Genomic DNA, 19682 nt, shown 5'->3' on the forward strand with positions numbered 1-19682 from the left:
TTACATAATCACAATGAAACATTTCAAGAATAGTGGTGTAATTTTTTTTAGATTATGTTACCAGGCTGCCAAGGTTTCAGGACACTACTACTATGTCTAGACAAGCAGCTGTTTGTGATGTTTTGGCTGGCTATCATTGTGTTCCTTCAATTTTATGGGCCAGGATTCAGCCATGATGCAACTCAGTAATCAAGTGATTGGGGATATAAAAGACACAGAAAAATACTGCAGTGTTATGCTAAATCAGACTGAGGTAGAACATGGCAAATCAATATTTTTCTGTTTTGTATGCTATTTCTTGGGGATGTCTGCCAGAAAGAAAGATTAGGTCAGCAGTGGAAAGAACTGGAAAATGCTTCATTTATTTTTCCAGAAAAATCACGTTTATGGAAAGATATATATATATATATTTTTCAAGGATGTATCAGTTTTGTTGATGCTTCCCCAGATGACAGGCATAACTGCATATCATGAGACACCTACTTCAGGACAGTCTACTGGTTACCTCAATTTCTACTCTACCTTGTTGAAACTAGGGACTTTCATGTGAGTGGCTTGGATGTTACAGGGAGTTCTCAATAATTCCTGTTGAGTTTTCCATTTTATGTAGTTATGACATATCTGCTGGCACAGACAGACAGGCACATGTCCAGCATCTGCCTCTTGTGCCATTTGAACATGAGCATACTACAGCTATATTGTGTGCTCGAGTTGTGTTGGCCTTACGGAGTTGTAAGAGGAATAAGCTTAAAAGGGTTCCTTAAGGCCAGACGTCACTACGCCTGACCCTGATCAGTTCTCCGTGGAGCAATGGATCCCCACAGGGTGTTGTTGTCACATCCTGATTGAGCACCACCTGTGAGGTTCCCAGTTTCTTCAGCTCCTGATAGTGCCAGGGATTATATGGGGCCCTTGATCCCATGGTGTGTTCTAAGTTAAAAAGAGCAGTGCTAACCAAAACTTTATAGGCAAGTGCTGGCATAGGAAAGTGACCTGATAGTGTAATTAGGTACTGATATCTTTTACTCTATTTTTCCACAAAAATCTCTGAAATGCTTTTTTCACTGGCTGTAAGGAAATAAAATCACATTTTACAAACTTATTTTGCTTTGGTAAAAAGCATCTCAACATAGTTATGCTCTGGGGCAGATACCTTGTTGAAAGGCATCACCTTGATTCCTCTTAAAAATCTCACATATATGTTTACTGATCGTCATTCATTTTAAGATGACAATACAAAGGTTAAATATGGCAACAAGATATAACATGTTACTGTACTAAAATACTGTTTGAGATCACTGATAAATTATGAAATCTTATGTAAGCTTATGCGTATACATATATATGTGCACAGATTAGTGAAACACAAAAACATGTGCGTATGTAACAGCATGATTATCAATGATTTTTCTTTTGAATAAGGACAAGTAATGGAGACATCTTTAGAGCTGCCTGCTAACACTACAAGCTGTGACTTATTGCTGGCCAGTGTGTTAATTTTATTATAGGTTTTTCTAGCAAGTAAAAGGTTCCACCAGAGAACCATACAATAAGATAGGAAAGTACAGCTGGAACAGAGAAGTAATGCCTGGTAGGAGGGGAAATATTTCATTTGGAATGCCTGCTAAACTAAATACTTTTTTGTTGTTGTTTTCAATTCTGTGCAAAGTAGAATTAAGGCTGTTTAGTCTATTTTTTGTACTGAAAAAGAATGATTTAATAGACTGCCGGGGGTTAAGCTGGACAAGGCGTGATGTCAGAAATTAAGGAAAGAAAATGAAAAAATAGCTGATCTTGAGTTCAAGCTACCCACATCTATTTCATCTGATTTGGTTTAGTCAGCAACCAATTTGGACAATTCAACAAATGATTACTCATGTTGTTAGTACTACGGATTTTAATACACCCCCTGAAGTAAAGCATGTAGCAGAGAAATTAGACTTCATTTGGCACACCATTTCTTTTTCAAATGATTCTTACTTTGATTTTCTATGTTAAAAATTTCTGTATTAAGGTAGTGAAATCTTATCTTATCTTGACATAAGAACAAAACTTGCATTAATTTCTTAAGGCCTGGATTCCTATGAAGTCTTCATACTTCTCTGCATTATGCGTTTCTTCATGAGTTATCATGCAGACATGCTGATATCTCCACTATATTTTATAATGCATACTTCCCTTTCACATTTTGTCTTGTTCTTTACAAGATACTGTAAGTTGCTTGTTGCATTTTCAAAGTCTAATTACATCTTACTGCTTTTACTACTTCATACAGAAAAGAAATTGTGATATACACTTAGCTTCATTTTGCAATCCATAAAAATTCACCATATTTAATTATCTAGCAAGTTCATTATATTCAATAATATTTTCTGTTGCAAGTGAACACAATGTAAAAATATTTAGTGTTCACTTGCAAATATATTAAGTTATTCTGTCCCTTTCAGAAAGTTTCTGGACTTGAAAAATTCATTCAGTTAGTTCTATAATAAATATTCTTTCTATGGTTTGTATCATTGCAAAGTTATCAAAATTGTACTGGGACATCATAAATTCATCTGACTTTGCTTCTACTGCACTTCGTCTGCCTAATCTGAGTCTATCTGCAACAGTTCTCTAAGATTTCAAGCTTTAAAAATCAAATCCATGCATTATTGAGTTTTTATATTATATGAAACCAAAGCAAGGTTTTTTGTTTGTTTGTTTGTTTGTTTTTTCTCTTACAGTAACTGTAATCACAGATTTACAGATTTTGCCAGTCAAATTTTGCTTCTTTCTATTTGATAAGCTTCTGTGTATAGGTGAGGGGATATGTTATGGGTCAGTATGGTGACAATATGGATTCAACATGGTAAAATAAACCTTTTCTTATTATTACTGTCTGTGGCATATTTTCTATTAACCCATCCACATTTCCATGAGTTAGTCGGATGTATTCTATGTAGTTGAAAAAGCTCTTATGAAGAAAGTGAAGAGGATTTGAACAATTGCTTCCCATGTTTTTTTGGAGTGCAAAAATGCTGGTGTGTGTGAAGGCACAAACTGTAGACTCCTGCTTCTGCCTCCTTGATAGATGTGGCTTTAGGAGTATTCCATTGTCTCCTGCATGGCGAAAGTTAGGATGACAGTGTGTGCTGCCTGACAAACACTACTAAAGCAGAGCTTTGCTGCCAGTTTACTTTTGTGGTTGATCTTCATCATTTTCAAAACTAATAGGAACAAAGCACCATTTAAAATATTTAAATGTTCAATTTTAAAACACAGGCTGGTATCCTGGCAATTAGATACAAGTTCTCAGTGTTACAACAGAAGAACACTTACTCAGAAGTACAGTTTTAATAATTGAAAATCATAAAAACCCTTAAGTAATGTAATAAAACAGTTTAAAATGATATTCACAAGATCAGTGGTAAAAGCTTTAGGACAGAAATGGTGATTTTTAACGTCACTGTCACTTAATATTTTTCAAAAGTTTTCGTATAATTTTCCAATCACATAAAAGCATAAGCTTTAATTGTGCACACAATATAGTAGAACTAGAAGAGATTTCTACTGCCTCGGAGTTGTTCAAAATTGGAATATACTATAAGTAGAAAAATATCTGACTAATTATATGTAGAATAGAAAGTCTGTATATTTCCATGGACTCTAAATTTAGTAGAAGGGTAATTGCTCTGTATATGACCTTTGCAGCATGGTATCCCCTGGCACCACAAAGCTAGATAAACTTTTTTGTTAAGTGGAGAAGGGAAGAGCTCAGAACCAACAAGTAAATCTAAACAGTATATCACCTCACCACTTCGTCTGTACTTTCATGTTTATTTCTTCTTCAGTTGTATATAGACTTTTTTTGGGAAGCTATTCATCAGACCTGGGTTCTGTTTGTTCAGGCAACCCAAATAAAACATCTTTATGTTCAGTTATGTTACCATTGCCACCTGGTCTACTTTGAGACAGGAGGTACACCTCTGCAGCTCTGGTCAGATAGTGGGAAATATGGGCAAGACACCAAGAAAGCAAACCCCTCTTTCTTCAGCAGCATGTATTTTGTTGTTGCCCATGGCTGGTTTGCCTGTAGAAAACTCACCTTTCTGAATATTTGAGGCAGAGGATAAAAGAAAATGATTTTTCGGGGAAAAAAAATAAAGGCTTTTTTATTCAATTTGTAATTTTCTTTGGTAAACAAATAATTAAGACCATTTAGTCTGGGCTTAAGCAAGCCCAGTTTCCCATCAAAACATTTTTGAAAGAAATTTGTTACAGGCCCTCAGATATTGCCACCTTGTTAACGACCATGTGTATTTTGCCTTAACAAGACAATTGACAATTGTTGTTACTGAAATCCCCCTTTATTCCCTTCAAAAAGGAAAACTTGAATGTGAGTGGAAGGGCTTTTACAGAGTTACCCTCTTTTCAGCTGATGGTCAAACAGGTCAGCACTTCCACCAATTCATTAACTGATGCTCCCATATTCTTTACTGAGACTTTATGTAGAAAAACATGTGCCTGTGCACCTTGTAGCTACCCACAGTGTGGGGTGCATTACTTAGCACCAGACTCTGTTCATCTACAGAGTAGCATGCCCTGTATAAGCCCCAGAATTTTTACTTTACTTTTTTAATTTTTACTTTATTTTTGAAGAAGCATTCTTAAACTAAAAGCTTTGTCATAAATATTTGTGAATAGGGCTATATAATATTTGTTGTATGGGAGGGAATAAGTTCCCCAAAAGTAGCATTTTTGAAGGTTTGGAAGCATTTGAAAATTTAGATTAATTGCAGTGGATAATTTTGACAGAAAAGATGAGAACAAGGATATTTCAGAAAAGTCAAAATGCTTCATTGGAATATTGTTGAGTGAGACTAACTTTTCAGAGAATCATTTTCTGTTTAAAAATAAACCTATATTTATGGAAAATTGCAAAGTAATTGCTATGTTGATTTCTGTAATGTTTTGTTTCTTGAAATAATTATATACCCTTTTTTTGGCCCAATTTTTGCAAGTCACTCATCAGGGAAAAAAAAAAAAGCTATTATTTGTTTGATTTATTTTGCAAATTTCATTTAATCATTTGTGAATTAGATGCTTTTTTGATTGCAAGTAGATCTGATTAGAAGGTATTTTTCAATGCTCTGCTTACTTTTTAAAGAGAGTTTACAAAACATTTAAACAAACAAAAGAGCAGTTTTTCTGTATTAGTGTCGTGAAGATAGTATAGGCTTTCATTTTGTGACTCCTTTCCAGATTCCATTGGTAAGGTGTAATTAATAGATCATGAGTACAGATGAAGCTTGAAGAATTTTGGCTCCTTTCTATAGCTTATAGATCAATAAAGCTGTAACTGATTGATTGATTTATAGGAAACATTACTCCTGTTGACATTAGTATGTTTGCTCTTCTGTAGTTAGAAAATAAACAATTAAGATGTAGGTTGAAAAGACTAGGGAATTAGTTCAATAAGCGAATAATTAGCTTGTTTGCTCCAGTTTATTTCTGATGCTGAAAGGGTGTAAAATAAAGCCCTTAATATACTCTAAGGGCCTGTTGCTGCCCCCATCAACATTAAAGGCAAGTTCCCACTGCTGTGACTGATGCTATAATTGCCTGGCTTGACATTGATGGGTTCTCGTTTCTGAAATCCAGTAGCTTTGCTCTAGAAAGGATGTTGGGAGGATGTTAGTTTTCTGTGCAGTGATTACATGGAAAGTAAACAGAAGATTAAAAGGCTGGAAGAAGAAAATTCTGCAGCAAAAAGTTGAGGGCTATGAAGCCACCCTGTTACAAGTGAGAATGTACAGGCACACTGGTTGCTCTGTGCCTGCTTTTGCTTTTGGGAACACATTTACATTTCACAGGTTTGCTGCTTTAACTTTCCTTGCTGGGACTCCTAGAATTTCACCTGACTGTTTTAAAAGAACAAACCCGCCTGGAAACGACTCAATTTGTTTCCAATCTAGTGCACACCTGTAACAGCTTTTTAACGTGGTCATTTAATACATCTTTTAATTTTCCACCTCTTTTTGTGACTTGTTTTATTAGGTTCCAAAGCAGCATTGCTGCATTGTGATTCTTAGTTTCTTTTTTCCACATGGCTGCTAGGTTTGCAGAGGATGACTCCTTACAGATGTGCACCTTCCCCTGACAAACAATTACCCCTGTTCCCCTCTGCAGGAGGCCATTAGGACATCATCATGGGTTCTGCTAAGTCATCTCACAATCACAGTTCTGTGCAATCGCCTCTCATCTGAGTCTATAGAGGCATATGCCATGCAGGGAAACTAGCAGTCACAAAACGCAGCACCTCCAGACATATTATTTGTTATTTTGGTCCAGGAGTGTGACAGGTAATGGCTACTGTCTGAAGGTCTCATTGGCTGCAATGGCTGGCATCATATGCAGAAAATGCGGAAAAGCCAGAATGGGTGATCACGTCCCCATTTAATAACAACAAAAGGAACAATTTTGTATTTTCGCTGCAGTTAAAAGCACTAAAAAGGGAGACTGAAAAGGTAATGTTTGGGGAATTATTCTACTGAATAGACCCACAAAACTAAATTTATATCACATCTGTTCTTTATTACTTATTGTTTATGAGCTGTGGGTACAAAGAGCATATGTGTCAATAATTTGCTTCATATTCAGCCTAGTTATCATAACAGAGCTAAGCATTAACACGATTTTACTAGAAAAAAAATATTGCTAGGCATTTGTAAGCTTGAAATGTGCAAAATATTAGGAGATACTTCCTTAAATCCAGAGGTATGTGGTAGGTTCTCCCATGCTAAACTGACAAGGGCAGAACACTCCACTACTGATGCACTATTTGAGAAAGTGTTCACACTTTTCCTCTAGTTGTTCATGCACTTCTAACTCTAGCTTAAAAAAAAAAAATAAATCCTTAATTAAATTATATGATTTCAAGGATTGTATTAGACAGCAAAATAAATACAACCAAAACAAGAGTATTTTCTTGATAGAATGAAGCCAGCTGTTTTGTGGAAGACTTTCAGTCTGTGTAAATGTTACAAACTGCTGAATTACTAAAAGACCCCTTGATATATGATCTCATGTTGCTTAATAGGCCTCTGATTACTTTGGGGAAAAATGGGTTTTATTGTGTTAATCATATGAAAACAAAGTTACTAATCCCTATCTAATTATGAAGGGTTCTATACTTGTAATAATATCCTAATGATTTCTTCTTATTGAAACAAGTCCCATTCTAAAAGTAATCCTCAAGAAAGCATGTGAAAAACTATCCAATGAAATATCTTGGCTTTAATTTTAATTTATGTAGTTTTTGTATCAATTTTTTGTTGTTATTTCAAATCTTATCAATGGACATTGGCATAGCACCTCTAACAAATTCCCCTCCTTTGATCGCTGGCTCAGCAGAACCTTAATTTGGGTTCCATACAACATATTCAGTTTATAGTGGTATCGAGGGTAGACTCACCACAATCAAACCTGAAATAAAACACAGAACAGTGCAATTTAAGATTATTTGACTGCTGACAGGTGGATGATTAGATACCATAATCACTTGCTCTGCTTTGTCTGCATCTTTGAAAGTACTCTGGTATGGGGTATTTTGTACTGCGAGGTGCAAGAGATTGGAAAGTGGGGGGAGGGGTGGAAAGTATAAAGCTACTACTTGGAAATAGGAAAGGAATAAGAAATTTTAAGAAATAAGTAAGTCATTGCATAGACACCACAGAGCAACATCTTAACCTCATGGCCAAGGTAAAATGCTTTTGCAGCAAATGGAACTGAGAACTGCAAAGTGAACCTTGTAGTCAATGGAAGAGGAAAAAAAACATGGTTTTCCTGCAATGAACTCATCAGGGAGTTCCTCCCTCCCCCTGCCTTTTTTTTCCCTCTGACACTATTAGATCAAAACAGTACCCAGGCTTTAGACAGTATTTATTAGCTTGTAAGGCCAGAGATAATGATCCCATTCAATCAGAACTCATGAATAATTCAGCAGTCCCAACTCCACTTAATTTCTGGCTTTACTTTTAAAACCAGCACCATTTGCATTGCCTTTTTGAGGGGAGGGGGAATGACAGTAAGCAGAAAAATAAAACAGATTTTTTGGTGCTTTTGGTTCTGCTTCACAAACATATTCAGCTCTACTTAAATGTTATCTGCCTTCCCTTTTGTCCCCTCCCATCTCCCAGAACAAAAACAACATCAGAATAAATATTAATCATGATACTATTGAGGAGATGCTGTGCACTAATTATTTTCAAGAATAGTGCTACCCATATTTATAGAGGATTTTGTAATCACTGCAATTTGTTCAGTATTGTTACTTATACTAACTGCTATGAAGTAATTAGACCTTTTTTACTTTTTTTTTTTTTTTTTTTTTTTTTTTTTTTTTTAAAGAACACCCATGTTTCTTCTCTGCTTTCAAGCAAACTTGCAAATAATCTTTTGCCAATGTTCGGTTACTTTATCAGAGCATTTCTGTGAAATTTCTTTCCCACTGCTGAGCTGAACAAGCCCAGACCTATGTGGTACCAGTGAAACCTATGGAAAAGTGCAATGTTATGTATCCCATTGAATGGGAATCATGGGATGCATCTGAGGTATTTTGTGTCTTGGAACTTTGTTCTACCTTACCTGCCCAGCTCAGCTGCTATATTACTTATAATAACAGTATTTTGTTGATACTTCATTGCAAATCCCAAATTACTTTACATATTCTTACTTTATGATGCTGAATAACAAAGTAAAAGATTTATTCTGTTGGATCTTGCTGCTGCTTTGTATAGACACTTTTGTATTTAATATCTTCTAAATTTCAATAGCAGTGACCTGATTGTTATGTGGCTTGGTCCCTTTCTGTCCATGGAACAGTTATGGGGTGAACTTGGCTGGAGAGAGAAGGTTGTCATTTGTGAGTGTGCTTGTGAATGTGACTTTTATAAATAAGTAGTATGCTCCAAGTACTAGCCACAGAAAATTTCCAGTAACCTATTAAAATATTCATTACCCTGCTTACTGATAGGAGCCTCCGGAAAGAAAGAGGGATTGAAGTTCTATTGTATTTTGTTATAACCAGAAACAGACTTGCTAAACCGTGGGACGAGGACGTGGTATTAAAAAGAGCAAAGTCATTCCAGTGCTTTCAATAGCACTCTTTAAAAGTTCTCTGTCATCTCTGTTAATACAACTAATGTAGATGCCAAGGAAGTCATCATGTGCATGTGTAATGGTGTAGCAGAATGGCTGTACACACACTGAATTAACCTCAGTGATACAGTGGGAAATACGTAAATTATTTTTCCATTTTTCTATGAGGCATTGGCCTGTCTTTCCATATGTGCATTGTTATATCCTTAAAAACTGAAAGAATTTATTGTATTGGAGGGTTTTCCTATGAAAATGCTTCACAGAACTGTAGGTTGAGATCTGAACATATTGGAGGATGTGTCCCTAATGTATTTGGCATGTTTCTTTACCAAGTCGAACAGAAAAAAATGTGAGCTAAAATTTAATTATTTTCCTTTATGAAGTTATATCACTAGTTGAAGGGGAAGAAGGCCACCTGGCCACATTGAACCAAGATATTTTGAGGGTTAATAAGCAACAGCTCTGCAAGCAGTAGTTAAGAAAGGACTGTCAATAAGTCCTGAGGGACTGCAGACATATTTGCTAATTTCCACTGTTAGTCTAAGTGAGAGTGTTTGTATATTCATGTCAGCCATTAATTAAAGACCACTTGGGAGACCTTAGGATCTTTATCTTGGATTAGTGAAACAGAACAAAAGGACAAACTGGGCTTTGCAAATTGCCACAGAGATTGGGAAGAGTGAGTTAAAAAAAAAAAAAAAAAAAAAAAAAAAAAAGATTTTCTAATTCAGATATCACTGATTTTCTCATAGGTATCCTAATATAAGAACTTCTATTATTCTATTATAGAGGACTTAAAGGAAATCCAAATATTTACAGTGCTAGCTGAGAATCTGCAGTGCTACTTGTATTGAAAATTGGTGTTAAATATTCAGCAAAATAAATAAATAAATAAATAAATAAATAGCAGAACCTAGCAGATATGTTTAGGGTGAAGCTAAGTTCAATTTAGTGGTGGCTAATGTAGCACTCTAATTTCAACTTTTCCATCAGTGTTTAGTTATGTCCTTGCAACAGGGTTTGTAATTGGGAGTGTGGAAGAAATAATACAAAAGTCATTGTATAGAGGAATATATATGGAATATATAAGTATAATAGGCAACCAAATAAGAGTGCCCAAATGTTCTTGTAATTTCTAAAAAAAATAAAAAATACAGTTGGAGATGAGGACCCAATATGCATCACAGAAGTGGTGGAGGTTTTGCTGTATCCAGTTTTCTTCTGGTCCCATGGACTGAATACCCATTAGTAGCTGATGTACAGTAGATATGCTGGGAGCACATCTTCTAGTGTATCTTCAGCCAAGAGGAATCCAGTTTGTGCAGTCTGAGAATGCAGGCAAAATGTGGAATGACTAGGAAGCAAAATGCATTTCTGATTTGAAATAAAATGCTAATGTAGACATACCCTCTGACACACTCTGTAATGCTGGTAGCTATTTACAACTGGTATAAGGTTTAGGTAGTTGCCTCTGAAATCAACAGGATTTTACTTGTACTGATATTTCTGAGAAAAGGGATCAGATGTTAGGTTTTGTTAAAAAAGCAGGTTCTGGCTTAAGTCTGTGTAAATTTACATGTCAACATGTGTAGCTCTGATTGCCAAACTGGAGTCTAAATGTGCAGCCACCAGACATAACTTAAACCATATGAAATATATCTTTAAAGTAGTCACACATATTTCACCCAGAAATGAATTTAAGCAGTTGCATCACTTGGTGTGGGAAGTGCTTCAGTTTTAAAATAATCACAACAATAATAATATATGAACAGAATCCAAGTGCTCTACTTTGTCCGTTGTGAGCTCCATAATTCAGCACACAGTTATAACAGTATTGTTTGATACTATGGACTCTGCTTACTAAAGGATAATGATGTAGACATAGCCTGGCCCAGGGAGCTTACAGCTGAGGTGTGATAATCCTACATGTAATTACACATTTACCTAACTTTACATGTGAAGTCAGTTCAACTGGAGCCTGGGGCACAGAGGTGCATACAGTTGATCAAGCATTATAAATAATCATTTCCCAGAATGGGACTTAAATCTTTATGCTGCAAAGGTCAATTAAAATATGCCCTGAATGTCTGTATATGTGCTTTTTCCTCTTTATTCGGTGGGTGAATAATGCCACTTTTATTGTAGTGGCTTGCTTATGGCAGTTTCTGCAGAACAAGCAAAGTTTAAGAACGGATTTAAACTCTTGTTCCTGATCCACGTAATGCCAAAAATATTTACCCTATCACCCCATTTCCTTCTGCATTCTGAGATTGCTCAGGTTGTCTTGCTGTGCTTATGAGAAATTCTGCCCAGCATCAGGCTGTGCTCCAGGTGTTACCTGCAGCAATTCCATTTCTAGCACTCACTGCAGCAGTGCCATCACTGACACACACAACAGAATGCAGAGGAAATAAGCTTCAGCTTTATCTCAGTGTTTAGTTTCTCAGTGCCACAGTTCAGCATTTGAATGTGCCGATGTCTTACAGGATGTCTGAGGTAAGCAGAATCATGTTGTAAAGTCAAATTAACCTCCACTAATGATGTATTTAATCCGTTGGAAGTTAAAAGCCTGATCCTACTTCTTCTAATGGCAGTGGGAGTCCTGAAATTGAGGTTGGTGGGAACAGGATCAAGCCCTAAGTCACTAAATAACATTTTCCATGGTAATAATTAATAACAGCAGTTTTGAAGCTAAATAAATTCATAATTTTATTTGTAATGCAAGTTTCCAAAACTGCTGGTGGATTTAGGAAGAGAATCAAACAATTATCTGAAATATGTTCAGGGATGACAAGCTCTAAAACCAGGACACATCCAGAACTGCAGGCTGAGTGAGATACTGCGGGACGGATTAAGAACTATCAAATGCTGCAACAGAAAGGTAAGTATTGTTGATTGGGGGTGGGCTAGGAAAACAATATGCAAATAAGGAGCATTGCAAAGATCTTAAAACCTGACAGATGCATTTTTCTAGTGGAGTGTTTGTTGTGTGAGGGGTTGAAGAAGATATGTCTGAAAGGAGACCCAAGGGGAACTTTAGTCAATCTTGGATGCTTTCTAAAAACGTTGTCTTGCCTTGTGGTTAAATAATGTATGCAAATCTTCTTTCATGGATTTAAAGCTCTGATTGCTGACATGGGAAAACCAGAACGTTTTATTTATTTATTTATTTATTTATTTATTCTTCTTTTGTAAAATAACACCAAATGACATGCATATCTCTTTGTTCTTGCATATGAATTAATATTTGTTTTAGGATAAAAGGAGCACCAGATGTGACTGGGACTGCATTAGCAGAAAAGAGCTGTGCAAAGCGCTGTGGTTTTCATTTGTTAGGGTTGCTGCAAACATTCCCCTGAGTGTCATTCACTGGACAACATTATAGCTTTGAGATTGGGGTTCAAGAAAATTGAAAAATATAATCAAGCCTCTCAGATTTAGAAATAGAGCAATGCTGTAATGACACGTACACAGGTGCACCCTGACTATTATTTAAGTATCTTTAACTCTAGTATTCCTTCCATGTGCAAGTTTAACAACACATAAAGTCAATCATATATTAAATAGTTTTGTCATGTTCTGTTGCAAACATTTCATACAGTCCTGAAGTAGAACTCACCTTAATCATATGTGAAGCTGTACTAACTCCATGGTATTTTTTCCCATTCTTATCATGGTGTTTTTGGCTTTTCTGAAGTTCCATAAAGTACATGCACGCATATGAGGTTCTGCCCAGTCTTTTCCCTTTATTGTTCCCATTTTGAATTGAACACAGTGGAGAGACCCACAGTATGACCTCGTAAGGAAGAAATGAGGGATCTGTGCTTCTGTGGCTACTGCCCATTTGGATAGAGTATATCTGAGACAACTTACCCCTCTTTTCTCAGGAAGTAAATTATATCAAATTATATTACATTTTCTGTTGGGTTATATGCAGTGACTGTGTAGGTAGTGAGGCTGCAAGTTACCACCCATCAGCTGGCCATTAGTAATTGCTCTGTGTATTCCCAAGCCTGTAATAAATGTGAGGTAATTTGGATGACAGCCTCAGTTGATGAAGATGACCAAGTAACTTTGCTTTCTGCCAGAGGGGACACTATCTCTCCAAGGAACTTGAAAATGTAATACCATAACACTTTACCTGATTATACTAAGTAACTGACTATGGTAACTTATATTACGTGAGTTAGAGTCTCTATATTAGCTGCTCTGTTATATTTCAGCCTTCATTAGCAAGATAATTCATTGTACTAGAAAACATGAGTTGTACTTTATGAATTAGTATAATGGTATTCTGCACCTGATAGGTATTAATTTTATTTCAGTCTGATTGATCATAACATTAAGCTATTCAATGTTTGAAGAGACAAATAGAAGTTCATTTTCACGTTGTTCTGAGATACAGTATATAGAATGTTCCATGATAATAATTAGATGTTGGATGCTACTATATTTTCTGAGGCAGAGCTAGTGATTGTTTGAAAATGATATTTAAATGACCCTGCTCTGCTTAGAAGCTATATAGCCTAAATTGTGCCATCCATTGCTGCTGAATGGAACTCCACAAGAACATATCTTTCAATGAGAAATGACACTATTTTTTGTGCTGACAGTTTCTGTGTAATAATAGTGTTAGGTTTTGCCAATGAGACACAATTGTTGCTAATATGACAGTTTGTTGAATTGTTGAATTTTGAATGGAGAGTAATTGAAAACGTACATTATTGTGGAGTTTGCTGGGTAAGGCAGGGGAGGGTGGAATTAGAGTTAGCTTCTGGCTTTACTCTTGTTTAAAATGCACATAATGCAATTTTGACTGTATGAACAATTTTTTAAGCCAGTCTTAGAATGCAGCCGTTTACCAGCAGTTAGCAGGAAGATCATGCTGGAGAGATGTTACAAAAATATTTATATTGACTTAAATTGAGATAGATTACTTTTGCTTATTCCACATGCTATTTCTAATAATATTGAATGTTGGTAATGTTTTCACTCTGTGAAACTCAGAATTCGTTATAAGCATTTAATTAATTTGCTTTTGTAAAACAAAACATGATATATCACTGTTAAAAGTGCAGGAATAAAAACAGTAAAGGCAGTGTTACAGGTGGAAAAGAGTCTAGGTGAGCTGATTCCCCTCTTTATCTTCTCTGTTGGGGAATTTTTTCCTTCAGGTCGTGACAGAGTCAAGGTAAGGTTTGATCTGTAGACATTGCAACATCTGTTAAAACAAAAACACTGACAGAAGATATGGCAAAATTAAGTATGAATGTATCAGTTGGTTGTTGGTTATTTTGCTATTTTGAGTGAGAAGGAGATCAAGAGACATGAGGGATTCCTGCTGTCAGGGACTGGAGGCCAATTCTTTATTCGGTCACACCGGATTTCATATAGGCCTACAACTATTGGTTTCAGCGGTCTTGGTCATGATGCTTACTCAAAGCCTTGAGAAAGAAAAGAAATGCTGTGGTTTCTTGTGTAACACAGAAGATAGAATAGTCTCATCTTCTCTGCTGAGCAAAGGGGTCCTTAACATACTAGCATTTTCTTCCCAGAACAGGTAGTGTCCATATTTTTCTGCTCACACCATTTCCATCTTCTCTAAAGCTCCTTTCTGTGGCCAGGTGTGTGTTTTGCTCAGCTTTGTGCCCAGGACTATAAGGGAGTAGCTATCTTGTTTGCCATGTATCAGTGGATTTATTTTCTCCTATGTTTTGGAGTGTTGTGTCAATTTTGTGTGATGTGGATTGAAAAATATTTTTCAGGAATTATTTTGATTGCATTGCTAAGTCTTGCCACCTATGTATATAGACGTTTATCATATTAAGTTTATTCATGATTCATATCATATAATCTTTCATTCATGTAATAGCTTTTGTTTCCAAACATAAATACAGATCTTTTTATTCTCAGTTGAATTTGGAACAGGGTTTTTTATTTATGAATATTGCATTTTTTAAAGGGTAATCACTTGTACATGCTGGAAATATATAGTTGTGATTGTATTTTAGATGCTTCTGAGATTAGAGTGAATATCAGAATCTCTATAAATGGCCTGAGCTAGAGCTGTGAGAAGAATGCGTTTTCAATTTTCTGCACAAAGTGAACCACCCCAGATTATTTTAAGTCAAGTGAAACATTTTTCCAACCTGAAATGGATTTTTAGCACCTTTTCAGTTAATAATTTTTGTCAGTTTAAAATATTTTGTATGAAAACCCTTATGTTTTCAAAAACATTGAATCAAAGTGTTTCAGAATTACATGTGTTCTGTATTTTATTTTATCCTTTTGTCCAGTGCTGTCTGGTGAGTTGGTCCAAATTCTCAGATAATTATGTCAGACTTCTGACTGCATTTCTGGGTATAATACATAATTTGTCTGAGAAGTTTTAGCCTGCTGTGGTCCTGGCAGAAATTTATCTTGGTGGCTACTTCTTTTCTTTCTTCCAGTTAGGATTCAGGAGTGAAAGGTCATTTTTTGTGTTTTTTTTTTTTTTTTTTTTTTTTTTTCTGACTGCACATAGACCAGCTCTTCTAGGTCTAAATCAGCATAGCTCTGGTGGATTTATACCTGCTGAGGAGCTGTCCCTTTTGCTTCATTACTAATTCCTTAAACTTATTCTGGCTTGATTTTTAGTTAGTTCACCTTGACTTATTGTCCTTCATTATTTTAATATTCATTTATGTTTTTGATCACCTGCTGACTCAATCATTTCTGAGCCCTTGTATTACATTGCAATAACTAATTTCTAACACTAACAGTCTTGACTTTTCTAATCATTGTTTACTTTCTCTTTTTTTTCCTCTTTTTCCTTTGGTGTCCTCATTAATCTTATCTTGCTATTTTTTTTTCTGACATTTCAACTTTTTCATGATGGTGATTATTAGTTTACATTTTACTTATTTAAACTCATTCAATTTCTTCCCTTACACAGTGAAAATTGCTCTAGAGTCCATTAAAATCCCTCAGCTAATTCCTGGTGGGTTCAGGCAGTCTGTGCAAGTTCTCATTACTAGAGTAACGTTTCTTGAGGATAAAAAATCGTGATCACCTTTCTTTGTTTTAAAGCTAGCAGCATCCACCCACCAGTGGAAACCAATTAAAAATTATGAACTGGAATTTAAAATGGAGAAATAGTTCTGTTTCCCCTGTTTGTTTTACTAGTTTAATATTGTTTTCTTCCTTTAGGGATACACTTAGCTCCTAACCTCTGATTTCCTCCTGTCTGGAGTCTGTTAGCGAGATATTGTTGGTCAGATCCTGCATCCAAGCTACTTTCACATGTAGGATGAATCTTCACTTTATGCAGCGAGTGATTTGCTGAATATGGGTGCTCTGAAGAAGAGGAAAAGCTGTGACTTCAAGTTAACAATTGATTGTGAATAATTTAATAATGCTGATATTCTTCTAGTTTTATGAATATTTTGTGATAAGCTTTGTAAAGAATCTGTAACTTCAAGTGTAGATCAGAGTGAAAAAGTCTAGATCAGAGAGAACCTTCCACTTAGGTTTCTCTTTGTGTATATATTGACTATTTTGTAGCTGCATTCTTACTCATCTTACTCACGTGATGCAGTCACTAACAAATTCAGAACCAGTGTCGTCATTACAGTACAGATTTCAGCTGGAATGTGTCTTCTGAAGGAAGACTTCAGCAGCTTGACAAATATCTTTATAATTTTTAGTCAAATGATTCAATTGCCAGTTATTTCAGTTTATCTGCGGTAAAATGAACAAACTCCGCAACAAAGATCAGTCTATTTTCATTCTTAAAATATTTTTCTCATTTTCCTTTTGCAAGACCTGATTGTTGAAACTTCAAGAATATCTGCAGTTATAAATGCTTGAGAAAGCAAAACCCAGCATGCTGAAAATCTGACGTTGGTGCTTTTATTGGTAATATTTTACTGAGTCTGATTTCTCACTCTGGAGCTCTCTACTGTAAGACTGTATCAAAATCCCATATTGTGCGTTGCTTTGGGACTGAAGTGGTACGCTGACGGAGGCTCACAACATTTTCTGCAGAGGTAGTAGTACAAATTTGAGCTACTACTGGTATTCAGCTGGAGCAGTGAAACACAGTCCTACTTACAACCAGGTACTCTATTATGTAGGAAAACCATCCCACCCCTCTCCAAGTGCTTGCAGAATGTTTCTCTTTTTTGTTCATAACATTTTTGTTGTGAAATGTTTTGGGATGATGAACTGCTTCTTGGAGTAGGAGGGGAAATATTGGGTATGGTTTTGACTCCAGCCAGAAGTCAGGAGCAGCTGCTTCTGGCAGAAACATCATCCCACTTTCTTTGAGAAATGGGGGCTGTGGGGGTATCCTTGTCTTGTGTATGGGCACTGCTTGGGTTGCAGCAGCCCCCTTGAACCTTGCTGACGGCTGGCCGGATGCCACTGTGGGAGACAAGGTCTGTTGGTCTGTTGTCTGCAGATCTCCTGGCTCCAGTTAGATATGAGCTCACATGGGGATGCTGTTGTCCAGCATGCCTGAACCTTGCAGCCACCTCTCTTAGCTGACTGGTGGAATCGATTCTTTCCAGCCAGCCTGGCTGCACTCTGGGTGATAATGGCTCACGGCCTGCCCAAGTTTTGTATGGGCTGCAGTGAGCAAGATTCCCTCCTTCCTCAGAATTCCCAGCAGCTGAGAGATGCACATTGGGTCTGTGAGAGGCAGCAGCTCCAGAGTCAGGCCACTCCACTGCTTTTAGAAACCTGCAGAGTAGAGTGGCTCTCCCCAGGTAGCTGCAGGTGCTGCCGCTACAGCTTTCTCCCAAGAACTGGCAACTTGCCTGTCTTCCAGCTAAGCAAGAGAGAGTGGCACACCGAGTGTGGTATACCACATCCCTCTGAGGATAACAAGGACCTCAAGAAACAATAATAGAACATATATTTCTAATAAAATGACTACCATTACTGGTTTTTAATTTCAGGGTCTGTGGCTATGTAGCAGCCTAAGTAATGTTTGAGCATATTTCAGTAATGGCAAAAAAAATAATCTAAAGATTTTGTATGTGCCTGTGTACATGTGATGTACATTTTTAAAATAAAATCTCAAGCAATAGCAAGTGTGCCATGAGAATGTAGTTCTTTCCATTTCATATTATTGAAAAATAACTTCAGGGTAGGTTTTTGTTTGTTTGTTTGTTTGTTTGTTTTTGTGGTAAAATCTTTGTCCTCATAAGCCAATGCAAAAAACATTTTGTTAGGACATACTGTTTTTAAGTTGAAATTGCTACCAACAGTTTTCAAATATCTTTGTGCATCTTTTAAGGGCTTATTAAAAAGCTTCACCTTGGTCAACCAGGAGGTTGAATGTGATCTTTTTATCATGATTAAATGCAAATAAATCTATAAATCCAGATTCACTAGATTTCAGATAAGGCTTGTACTGCCTGCCCAGAGAGAATGATTGTAACTTTAAGTAATGCTTGCAAGGACCAAAATGGGAGCACAGAAGTAATTTTGCTTTGCTGATCCAGTAGCAGGAGAGGCTCTTTTAGGGAAGACGAAGCACCACCAATATCAGAACATCATGAAGGCCAGATACAGTATCTCTATTTGAGTACCATTTACTCACCTGCAGGAATCCCAATTAACTGGAATTACCACCTCAATTAAGCTGCAGTCCTTGCCATTAAGTATCATTAGGCTTAATTTGGTTCCTTGGGGAATGTCCCGATTAAGCGGATTTCATGATTAAGCACCTGTAATAAATGTTTTAGCTTACATCTAAAATTCTTTATTATTTCATATCTGATCTGATCACTAACACTCAAATAACAACAAATATGCCAGCTACTACTTTTGTCATTTTGTTTTATTAATTGTCTTGTGCATGCTAACTTCTTATCTTGGCTTTGCAAAGTTTTGATAAGGAAATTTTTGCGTGGTGATTTTTTTAATCGAAATATATTCCTGTCTCTCACTGCTGTTGCTGTCTGTTTGACAGCCTTATGAATATTTTTTGTTAGTATTTCTTAAGGGAGCAGCAAACCCCACATCAACACTGGTCACATTTCAAGGGAATCATCCAATTTGCTGTATTCCGAAGGAATCTTACATGGCCATTTCTAATGGGCCTCTTTAGAGGCCCAATTACATTTCATGACCAGAAGCATGTACAGGAAATACTTCCAGTTCCAAACTGTTCAAATGGCCATGCCTTGGGTGTCCTCTCTGAAAACTCCTCTCTGAAAACAGGTGGTTACAGGTTTTGTTATAAGAAAAACCTCTTGCCTGTGTGAGGGGCCTAAATTAGGAATCACATTTTAGATGCCTGGAGAATGCAAAGGTACCCAAGACAGCTGTAAACAAGGGACCAAACAGCAAGCCCAATGCTTTCTCTATGGTTAATTCACTCTATATCTCATGAAGAAAAGTATACAATATAATAAGAAATGCAGTGGGGAATTGTGGGGTCTAGTACTGCAAATACATAAAGTTCAATACCAACTGGAGGCAGCATCTCTGTTGGGTGGGGGTTGTTCAGATGTGCAGTGTACAGAGAAGTTCTTTGCAGTATAAGCTGACAA

The 19682-nt window shown here is 36.4% G+C and overlaps 1 long non-coding RNA gene across 1 annotated transcript in view; it reads left to right on the plus strand.

The window, feature by feature from the left end:
- The first annotated feature begins 313 nt into the window (after positions 1–313).
- Positions 314–19682, plus strand: part of LOC118171504 — an 84235-nt gene continuing 64866 nt past the window's right edge. The window contains exon 1 of the long non-coding RNA XR_004753248.1: positions 314–546. This is a non-coding gene — a long non-coding RNA (uncharacterized LOC118171504). The remainder of the gene's footprint in view (positions 547–19682) is intronic.

Source organism: Oxyura jamaicensis, chromosome 9 (assembly GCF_011077185.1).
Source record: "Oxyura jamaicensis isolate SHBP4307 breed ruddy duck chromosome 9, BPBGC_Ojam_1.0, whole genome shotgun sequence".
NCBI classification, from domain to species: Eukaryota; Metazoa; Chordata; class Aves; order Anseriformes; family Anatidae; genus Oxyura; species Oxyura jamaicensis.